This window comes from Uloborus diversus, chromosome 4 (assembly GCF_026930045.1).
Source record: "Uloborus diversus isolate 005 chromosome 4, Udiv.v.3.1, whole genome shotgun sequence".
NCBI lineage: Eukaryota > Metazoa > Arthropoda > Arachnida > Araneae > Uloboridae > Uloborus > Uloborus diversus.
This window is the reverse complement of record NC_072734.1, coordinates 95,181,481-95,193,598: the sequence shown is the minus strand read 5'-3', so window position 1 is coordinate 95,193,598 and position 12,118 is coordinate 95,181,481.

The following is a 12,118-nucleotide window of genomic DNA, read 5'->3' as shown; positions in this document are numbered from 1 at the left end:
CTTTGAGTCGTAGGCGAAAGTTTTCAATTGAAAACTATTAATCATGTGTAAAACTGTAAAAAAATAATAATTTTTTTCTGGCACTTTTATTTCGTAATGAAAAGTTTTATTGATTTGTGTATTCGTTTATTTATTCATTCGCTTACTTTTGCTTGTTGGACGTAAAAGTAAAATTTGTAAACGTAAAATAAATTGCAATTAATTCAAACAATTTTTTTTAGATAACCGTTGTAATAAGTAATTTAAAAAAAAAAAAAACAATATAATTTTAAGTTTTGAACAGAATTTTTACCCCAACAGAATTTTTTCGTTGCTTTCTTCAACATCTTTCAACAATATATCGGTACAAAGTACGTTTTTCCTCATAAGCAAAACCATAAATGTGAAAATTATCATTTTTCCCTAAAAATACCTCTTTTTCCCTTCCAAGGGAAATTGTCCTTCAGTGTTTGACCAACCTTGAACCCATGGAATGACGCAGTTCCGAACCCTTAAAACGCGCCCCAATCGGCTGTTGCAGAATAATGGAAAGTATGGCCTTCACCCCGATTTTACCGGGCATGGGGCCACCTTCCGCGTGCTCAAAGGGAAGTTCTGAGGGGGGAAAGGATGGAACAGTGAGGCCCGAATCAGAGTATAATTGCATTGAAATTCGTTTTTCAAACGGAAGATTTTAATTACGCCGCAGTTTTAATGAATACTTCAAGCCCCATTTGTAATGAGTATTTTTCTGGTTTTATGCTTAGTTATTTCTACATTGTGTTGCAAAAAACAGCTGTTTGAATAACTGATTTTTATTTATTTATTTATTTTTTTTTTTTTCAATTTCCTGAAGTATAAATTGGATATGTGTAATGTACGTTAGAAAGACAAAAATCTCCGATGCCTTAATTTGTATATACTGGTTAAATCCAGGCCTTAGGGATCCAGGCAACATTTCCCAATCACAAAGATGTTAAGTATTTACTAGGTAAACCACCTTTAGAAATGCTTAATTGGTAGCTGATTCCCTGGGCAAAAATTATCCAACCCTTCGTTAAACATTTCTTAGAAATTCTAAAATGTATAATAATTGTGTGTTTTAATAAAACTTCATCAGTAAAGAAAACAATTCAACTACTTTGTAAAAGTTTTCGTGGCTGCTTCATGATCTAATTTATGCACAATATGGAAGAAATTTTAAAATTGCAATATATCTCTTATATAAATGCTGTTATTATTTCTTTCCCTTTATATAAAACTTTTTCCCACCACCAAACATCAAGAAATTAATTATTGCATAAAATAACACTAGAAATGAAGTTGTCAAACATCTTGTTTCATGACTAGGAAACAGTAGAGAACAAATACGTCCTTTTTGACAAATTATAATATCGCCAGCTTTCAAGCAAATGTCACAAAGTTCAAACATTTCTGAATTGGTGATAAGTATTGTAATGTCATCTTGCATTGATGATTCACGGTCTGGTAAAACTCATTAAGTTCACTAACTTTCCACTTCCACAAAACACAGATGTCAAGACTGTCCTGTTAGAATACGCATCGTCAAGGTAAAAGTCACAAATCAGCTTAGTGATTTTCATCAGATTCACTTCAGATGGGTAGGATTATACAAGGATTTCTCTTGTTATCTTTTAAGCTGATTAAAAGTTTTATTTTATTTAGGCAGTGAACTATATGCAGTTAGATTTGTAATTAAGTTGTGTTCATGCATTATCATGTTGTCACGTGGGTTTCGCATAGAGTAAGATAGAGAGGACAAGCTATAGTATTAGGAAATTGATGCCGGAAATTGCACCGACGTATCTCACCATCATTAGCTTCTCGCTGTATTCAATAAATAAAATCGGTTTTGCTTGAACATCACAAAGGTATTTTTGAAATAAATGCTTTCTTTTTAAATATATTACGTATGGCTATTTTGTTGTTAATTAAGCTAATCAAGTTTACGTTAAAAATCAATGTGAGTTCAATTAAGTCACTTTATCTATTCAAAATAAATTGTGGCAGGTGAAATAAAATCCGCAAATAAACTTTTTAACCAATTACTACGTCTAATTAGATTTAGTTAATATTTTCATGGCACAATTTAGTCATCTAAGAAAATTAAACTTGCAATAACAGTAAACAATCCACGAAATAATTTTTACTATTTTCGTAACTAATGAAATTGTTGACTACGTTTCTAAACTAGTTTTGACACTTGACGAACACCGCCGAACACACATAAGTTGTAGCTCATTAAATCCATAAATAAACTTTTTCAAAGACCACTGCCAAGTATTAGAGCTCCCGATTATTTGCCACGCGGATTATTTATTAATTTATTTTATTACCCTAATGATTAATTTTATTTTTAGCTCAATTATTAATTATAATTATTTATTTCATTTTCGCTATTTTTTATGTATTTTTTTTATTTAGTTTCAATTATTATTTGTACTTACTTTATTTTTCTTGATTCTTTATCTTTTTTTTTTTATTTTTAGTTATTGAAAATAAAATTACTAAAAATAAATCCACTGCAAGGTAAAGGTCCGCAAAATATTTTTTTCAATGTTTTATACAAATCCAACTATTATTTTTGCTGTATCTCAAAACTAATTTTGGACAGTGAATGATATCTATTTGAACGCTGATGATATTTAATTTCAAAAATAATGCATTTGTGTTTCGAAGTCGAAAAATTGTAAGATCAATTCATCGCGCGCTTGCGCTTCGCAAACAGAGGGGGAAAATAGTCAGGTACCCCTGTAAGTTTGCTTTTGCGCACAAGCACTTCCGTGATGGTGAAAAGCGTTTTAAAGTGAGGAAGAGACTACGAAATCCCCGTAGATAAGGAGCCTCGATGAAAATTAGTGAATGTTCCGATTTTATTTAAAAGTTTTTAAATGGCCAAAAGACAATGTTTACATACGTTCGTTTAGTATATTAATTGATGAATGACAATTTTATTGAACTCAAAAATGTTATGGATTCTCGAATGATAGAGATTTGTAAATTAAAACGCTTTCAAGGAAAACCCCCTGTAAGTTTCCTTTTTTGCAAATACACTTCCGTGATGGTGAAAAGCGTTTTAAAGTGATCAAAATGGCGGTGAATCGTAGTTGGGTAAACCGGGGAAAATGAGTTGCGAAATATTTAAGCATGACTTCGGTTCAAATGTTTCACTCTAACCAAGTATAGTAAATTTTAAGTTTCTTTCGAATGAAAACTTAAGTTTAAGCTTTAAGTTCAAACGTAAAATGATAATTTTAAGTTTGAACGACGGATTAATGACTAATAATTTTATAATCATGACGATTGTCCTGGATTTTCAAACTCCAAAGCTCTAAAATTATTTTTCTTTCCTCTTAATAATTGTACAAAATACATTTGATGTAATTTGTTCAACGAACTATTTCCATCACTATTGAAAAAAAGTCCAATTTAATTTAAAAAAATAATTCAAACTGAAATACATTATTTAGCATTATATTTTCAAAACATAGTTGTTTCTCTATGACTACAATTTTTTTATCGACACGCTTAAAACATATATCAGTCAGTTTTAAATTAGGCATAACAGATAGAATCATCTTCATTAAAATAAGATTTCTATTAAACTAATACTTCATTTACTTAATCATGATATTTTTCTTAATTGCGCTTTTTTTTCCAAAGAAAAATGATGAAAATATTTTACACATTTTTTAAGCATTTAAATTTAGTTCATTGTCACACTTCTCTTCATTCTCTCCCTTTGTTATATGTCAAACTATATTACGTAACATGTGTGATCAATATTTGCACCTGATCGTAATTTTGTGCCTACGTTATTTTCAACTTTTCATTGACACCGACTTATCTAATATAAAATTAGTAGACTTATTTAATTTATGTTTCATAACTACTTTCTCTTTTCATATTTAAATTTTCTTCGGGCGAAACTGGAAGAGGAAGAAAACGGATAAAGAAAAGACCTCAAACAAGTATAGAGAAAGCCATTATGCAAACGAGATCATTTCACTTCACTTTCACCATCGCGACCTTGTAACACACTTCTGGCCGTCGCCGCGGGCGGCGTTGCGATCACACAGCCTCTGCTCTCTCTCTCTGTATCTCTCTCTCTCCTATGCTCTTGCATATCACGTGAATTCTTTTTGGGGTCACGCGCTGAGCGGAAAACGTGTCACCTCTGAGCCTGGTCGTTGCCCTGCTTGAAACTTATGCGATTGGCGGAAACGAGGCATGACGCAAGCAGAAAGGGTCCCGCCCATTCATGGATGCCACTCGATTTTCATTTGTATTTAAAAAAACAGAAAGTGCTGAATTGAATCCTTTCTCAAAGTCAAAATAATATTTTTCAGCACCAACAACTGATAAGTTAAAGCGCAACAGGGGGGGGGGGATTTGTGCAGTTATTTTTTTGTTTATTAATTATTCTGCTTTGCATATTTTTAGTTGCATAATTTGCAGGAATTTAAAATGTTAAGACTTTTTATTTCTCACATACATCAACGGTGAATGTGTCCTCTTGAAATTCTGTGTCACACGTTGTTGCCAATCTAAATGCTCTAAAAGTTTTCTTCGTCCTTTTGCTTTTAAATCTTGTACTATTTGTTTAAAAATCTTCTCTATTTTTTTTTCCGTAGAGAACGGTTTCCGTGAAAACTTATTAACATAAGTTTTCACGCCTTTGTTGTTTGTACATGTATAAAAAGTAATCAAATGTGCTGAAGTTTTAAAGTTTTTTAATTATTGCTTATTTATATTTTTATTTATTTATTTATTCATTTTAAAGAATTTCTTTCTTTCTTTATTTATTTATGTATTTTTATTTGCTTTTCGTGTTTAAGCTCTTTAAATACCATGGGAAATATTTGTCCCTGGGTTAGAAATATATGCAAATAAGTAAAATTAAAGAAATAATTTATATAATGCAAATAAGTAAAAAAACATCCCCCAACTTTTGGTCTCGTAACTTACTTCCCATTTTCTAGAAGTATATACGTACAAAAAGCAATGATGAGTGAAATAACACAACATAGTTAAAAGTAAAGACAAAAAATGGTTTAGAAAAAAAGAGAGAATTAACATTACCAAATATTTTCAACGTCAACAAAGCGATTCTCTTCATCATGCCCACAGCACACCATCTTGCCTCCCCCCCCCCCCCTAGCAAAAACAAAACAAGCCATGAACCCAAGCGTTTTTGTCCTTTAACTCTCGTGTTTTAATACAAAATGTACCACGTTTTTATAAGCATGTAAGCAGAAATATTTTTAACGTCTACATGCTTATTTTTCACATTGAAAATCTGAAACACACTTTAAAAATCTAGTCAAGCATATTTTCAAGTTCTCTATAGCATTAAAGAAAAATTTGGTCTTGTAGGTAATGGAAGAGGAAAGTCAATTGGAATTTTTATAAAGTTAAGTATTTACATGTGAACCTTTCGTAATTTTTCAAGTGCAACGTGAGAATCATACTAATTTATATCTTAAAAATCAAAAGTTTTCTTTTCTCCCAGCCACCTTCTATTTCGTTTTTAGAAAGTTATTATTATTATTATTGTTATTATTATTTTTTTTTTGTTTCTTTGTTGGACTGAATCACTATTATTCGCAATTCAAATAAACTGTAGGAGGTGCAGCACTCTCTGGCAAATGGCGAATGAAAGAAATAAAAAAACGAATGCCGTAACTTTTAACTTGCTTTTAAGCTTATCGAATGATAGTGATTTTTCGTTGTGTTTATGGGTATTTCACTTTTCTTTTCTTTTGAAATGTTATTACACTGCAAACTGTCTGAAACTTACGTTAACCACAAAGGAAAAACGTGGAACGGAGTGTTTTATCTCTTTCGGTAGTTTCTTAAATCACCGCTAGGTAACGGATTCGAGCTCTGGAATTGCGAATAGCACAGGACTGTATTTAAGGAGTGGACTTGTAAGATTCAAACCCACTCCGAACTTTTCTACAACTATGACAAAAAAATAAATGCTTTTCATTATATATATATATATATATATATATATATATATATATATATATATATATATATATATATATATATATATATATATATATATATATATATATGTTTTTTTGCAGAAAAACTATTATTACAATTTTATTATTTATTTTTTTAGGTTTCGATTCATTTGAAATATCTATCTATCTGTCTATCTATCTATATATATATATATATATATATATATATATATATATGTGTGTGTGTGTGTGTGTGTGTTTTTTTTTTTTTCAAAAATTCTAAAAAATCTACGGTATCTGCAGAGTCAACTTTTTGTTGTACTTATTGTAAGCATTATTTCTTACAAAACAATACAGCGTTTCCTTCATATTTTGGACACCTAAAGCTAAAAAAATTATCAAATTCCTTTGAATTTGGAAGTGCCAAACTCTATGTTTAATATGTTTTATAAGTGTCAAAAAATATGAATTAAAAACTATTACTTCGAATGCGCCTGTACACTCATCTATTTCTTTCAGCGATTAAAAGTACATCTTATATTTAACTGGGAGTACGACGTCTTTTAGATATGCTCATGTAACACCCCCTCACTTAAACAATCTGTTGTAACAAAAATCAATAGAATATACGAATGAAATGAAATTTTATCGATCATATATGATAAAAGTGTTTGGTACAAGTCCTCCCCAAAAGAAAAGTCAGGTTACAGCCCTGGAATATAGAATTCACTGTTAGTCAGTGGCGTCACTACGGGGGACGGGGGCAGTCCGTATCACTCGTCTGCGGGGGGTGACACCCAGAGTGGAATTGCTGGCTTCTGAAAAATATGAAGCTAAAATGCATTTTTAAGAATACAAAATTGAAAATTTTTCAGGGGAAAACATACCCGGAACCCCTTTCTCTTCCACTCCACATCATGGGACGAATAATATACTCCAGATTAGGTTCATATTGTCAGAACTTAGATTGAAATTTTTATAAATTTCTTGCTTACGTAGAATTTTTCCAACTTTTTTTTTCTTTTTGCGTTTGGGGGGGGGGGTGATACCACAAATTGCCGCCCCGGGAGTCACCTATGCTAATGCTAGGTACGCCACTGCTGTTTTTGTATATTTCACTTTTCCGAAGTATATTTTACTCCTCTCAAAATGTCAAGGAGTATTTTCACGTCTTTGAAAAACTCGAACTAGATCTCTACAAGTAAGTATGGTCCCCAGGGCCCGATTAATCTTCTAAATTAAGGGAAGCTCGGCCTCATTTTGGGGCCCCCCCACTCATTGTTTGGGGAAAATTTTCTTAGCATGCTGTGTATACTGATGCAACACTGACTAATGCTAAAGTAGCCCAGCAGAATTCAGAGTTAAGTTTATTCCACTTTACCGACTGACGAAAAAATGTTTTATTACATATGATGCACTTGAATTCTCAGCAGATTAGGGTAACAGTTTGAATTCTTTTTGACACTTCACAAAGGTATTTAAATGTCATAAAAGTACATTGTAACAGAGTTGAATCAAATCCTACATTTGAAAATCTAGCTTGTAGCTACACTTTATCAAATGGGTCCTCACTTTCAAAAATCTTATTCTTTCAAACATTTTTGTTTAGCAAGTTTCAAATGTTTGCAACCTCTTTAAAAACGCAGTTAAAAGCATAAACTAGAATTGTTAAGCACAGTTTTACAGTGACATTTGGGCCCCCTAAAAATTTTGAGGGGGAGCTCAAGCTTCCTGAGCCTTTTGGGAAAACAGGCCCAGATCGTCCCAGATAAAAAATAATGGTTACGCCTTTGCTCCCCTATGCATTTTGTACTACTATTTGCATTTGTAATAAAACTCATTCGCAGTCCATTTTCATTTTTTTTCCCATTCCGAACTCTACATGTACTGAACGCTATGCATCGTTCTTCCTCAAAAAAGTTTATTCGGAGAAATTTCTCTCAGATCTCGTGCCAAAATTAATTAGTTTCGCGGTTCTTGCCGCATATCCTCTCACACACTTTCTCATAATTTTGCGAAGTTCTTCTTTCCGCTGGAGCGAGTGACGCAAGGCTCCGATTTTGACCTCACTTTGCCGAGGGTTGAACGAACTCCTGTGTCGTTTTTAGGTCGCGCTCCCCTTTCGCTGGTGTAGACGCGAGGTGGCGTGGTAGTCGTCGGAAGAAAAATTCATCCTTTTTCTGTATTTATTTGGCCAAAAGCAACTTTTTTTTTTTTTTCAAAATTCTTTGCATGCAAATCAAAACTAACGAAATGTTTGCAAACAAAAAATAGTGGAGAAAAACAGGAAAATGATGTTTTTAATTTTTCTCTCAATTGATAGTTTTTCAATAACAAAGACTTTTGAAAACAATTTAAAATCGATTCTTTTGAAACATGGTTTTATCTAATGCTTCTATTTCTATCGTTGTTTAATATTATAATCGTTATTGAGTTTTAGCATGCAAATCAAAACTAATGAAATGTTTGCAAACAAAAAATAAAAGTGAAGAAAAACAGTAAAATGATGTTTTTAACTTTTGCTCTCAATTGACAGTTCTTTACAGTAATCTAACTGGCTGTAATCTAACAAATACTTTTCAAAACAATTTGAATCAATTATTTTGAAGCCATGGTTTTATTTAATGCTTCTATTTTTATCATTGTTTAATATTATAATTGTTATTGAGTCTTAGCATACAAATGAAAACTAACGAAATATTTGCAAACAAAAAATAGTGGAGAAAAACAGTAAAATAATGTTCCTAACTTTTTTCTCTCAATTGATAGCTTTTTAATAACAAAGACTTTTGAAAACAATTTAAAATCAATCCTTATGAAGCATGGTTTTATTTAATGCTTCTATTTTTATTGTTGTATATTATAATCGTTATTGAGTCTTAGCATGCAAATCAAAACTAACGAAATATTTGCAAACAAAAAATAAAAGTGGAGAAAAACAGTAAAATGATGTTTCTAACATTTGTTCTCAGTTCTTTCACAACAGATACTTTTCAAAACAATTTAATATCAATTCTTTTGAAACATGGTTTTAGCTAATGCTTCTTCTATCTTTCTAATGCTATCTAACGCTATTTCTATCTTTGTTTAATATTATAACCGTTATTGAGTAATCACAAAAGTGATTGAATTTCCTTAAAATATTACTCTAAATTTTTTCTAATATGAAATAAATTATCCTACGTAAATAGTCTGAGCAGATAACTATCCTAACTAACTAGTAGGAGGGAAAAAATTATCCTAATTTGTATCATTTATGAAGTTTGCATAGCAGCATTTCTTTTCAGTACAAAACAAAAAGATTTTTCATAATGTTTTCGCTTTTATAATCCAACATCTCTGTACTTATCGATCGAAAATGGAAAATAGAGCGTAATTCTTAATCCTATTTTTAAAAATACTCCTTAACTTATTGTTCGGACTCCTTCACCGCAAGAAAAATATCTTAGTTAAATGTTATGTCCTTACCTAATCCGCGTTTGAAGACACAAAGCAAAAAACTTCTTGTTGTTAGCTCTTCATGCTGTGTAAGATTTAAGAATTGCAAGTATGATGTATTGATAGTTTTAACAAAAAGAAAATAGCCTTGTAAGTGTACTGTAGCGTTAAATTAAATCTTGTGACGCTTCGCTGAGATTTAGAAGTAAAGGGTTGAGGGAGCCTTGACATATAAGAGTGATACCAGCATTCTGGCGAGAAAAGAGGAAACTGTTCTGAAAATGGAATAAATTATCTGATTTTTATTTCGTCTATATTATCAAACTTGTTCGGAAGTGGAAGATTTCCATCGCTTTGCACGTTAGCGGGAAAAGCAAAAAATAACATGTTTTAATTATTAGCAAAAAAGCTGCGTTAAATCTTTCAATGTTGAATAATTTGATGAAACAAATGCAACACGAATTTAAAATTTTGTTTGTCCGCAATACGAGTTTCAAATTTAATTGGTCTGCAATATAAGCTTGAAATTTTTATTGGTCTGCAGTATAACCTTATATTTTTCATTGGTCCGCTGCATCAATTGTGTTGAGGAAAACTGCTCCATAGGATTCATATGTAACGGTGCATACTTTCGTTTGATAAAGTATATATTAGTTAATGTCAGAGCTTAATTTTAGCAAAACTCCGGGGGCTCTATAGTTGCAGATTTTTATACGTAAGTATATTTAATTCCGTCTCATTCAGTCCTCAATGTAAAACAACAAGAGAAGTACTAGTACATAAGCTGAGCTCTGATAAAAATTGAACTTTCATTAAAGTGAAAATAAATCGACGAGTCTATCAAATTTCATATCGCAACAATTATTGAGAACATTAAACTCAATGATCGTCATCTGAGCAATAAACTATGAATTAAAATATAAGAAAATCTATGAAAACCCTAAAAGTTTATATTTTTTTAACGAGCATTTAAAAATATTTATAATGAAGAACAGGTTTTCATAACTAAACCGATGGTATAAAAAATAATGATAGTTTGCAAACTAAGAAAGAAGAATAAATTTTAATCTTGAAGAAAATGTATTTGTTTCTTCAAATGTATTTGTTTGTAAGAGGGAGACACGTAAAGATGTTAAGTTAACAATTGGAAGGCATATTGTGTATGTGAGTTTATCTCTTACACTTATTTTCAATTTTGTGTAAATTTGTGCATATTGTTTGATCTCACACTGTTTAAGAATGAAAATAACTTCTCAAGACTATAAAGCCCCAACTCTTCTTTTATTAGAAATTAATCCCTGCAATATGGAGAATTTATCTGTAAATCTGTTTTGTTTTTTCCATCAAGTACTATCGTTTTGGGAGATGGTCATTAAATGGAAATTGTCATCTTAAAAAATATTCACTGTATAATCGAAGGATAAATAAAAGGAAATGGAAACAAGATTAAAAGCTTTGAACTAAGCCCCTCATTTGGACTTTAAATCTTCCTTTCAACAATATCCTCCCACAGGCAGAATTTAATTTTATTTTTCCTCTTCTCATTATTCCCATCCTTATTTTTTATCATGTTGCAACCGATTCCTCAAAAACAACCCAAAAGAACCCCCGCGAAGGAATGTACCTGGTCAACGGACTGATGTGTTCCAATATAGCCACCGAAAAAAATTTAACCTAATATACTTTGTCTTGGAACCCCAAGGGGTATGTTACGCCACTGCCCAAGATGTAACCTAAATATCTCGTTGGGGTCGTTGGAATTCTTGAGAAAAACTCTGTTGCAATGAACTCTTTTGCACAACTGTCGAACAGATTCTCGTAAAGGATAAAATAAACCTAATAAAACGGAGACTGAACTAATCGAATCCTTGATCTCAAAAGAGTACATAACCCAGTTCAAATTTCCAAAAGTGAAAACTAGTTCCAGAACCTAAAATGTCCGTTTCCTCCTTTCTTTTGTTTTCAAGGTAAGAGCTGCAGCGTTAAATCGTCGAACATCGCGTGCTTTAAATTAGTGGAAGATAAAGCTAATGTTTATAAAAGGAAAATGATAATTGGATGAGCTAAAAAATTCAAACACATGGTGTGATCAGGGGTGGATATCAACTACCATTTTAGGGAGGGCTCTTACTGAAGAATGCCCCCTCCCCTCATGATCGAATCTACGGTTATGGGGCGAAAAATTTTTGAAACTGCTTGAGTGTCAATAAAAAGCACCAAATCAGGAATAAGGTGCGTAATTGGACATAAGTTTAACTAATTAATTTCCAAAAAAGTAGTGTTTCAAATAATTACTTTTAAAAGTAATTAATGAATAAAAAAATTTCTGAAATCGTTTTACATTTTATTCATGAAGCGTTTGAACACAATGTGGACAGATGCCATTTTTTGACGGTTTATAGGGGTCATGGTTCCCATGACGCTCCCCTCGTATCCGCCCTGTGCTTGGTAAAGTTTTTGTACTCGTTCTCTCAACGTTTCATAAAACTCAAAAATTCTAAAAGATTTGTATCGAAAATTTTTAAATCAAACGTCCTTCAAAGATATCGCACATTCGTTTTTATTTTTAGCACACATTTCAATGTTTATTCAACTGTCTCCCTCAAAACAAAATTTCTTAATGGTTATTCTCATTAGAAATGTTAAGTTTATAAGCGGGGCTCGTTAGATGGACATTTACGAAATTCCGACTCTTGGAAATTTTT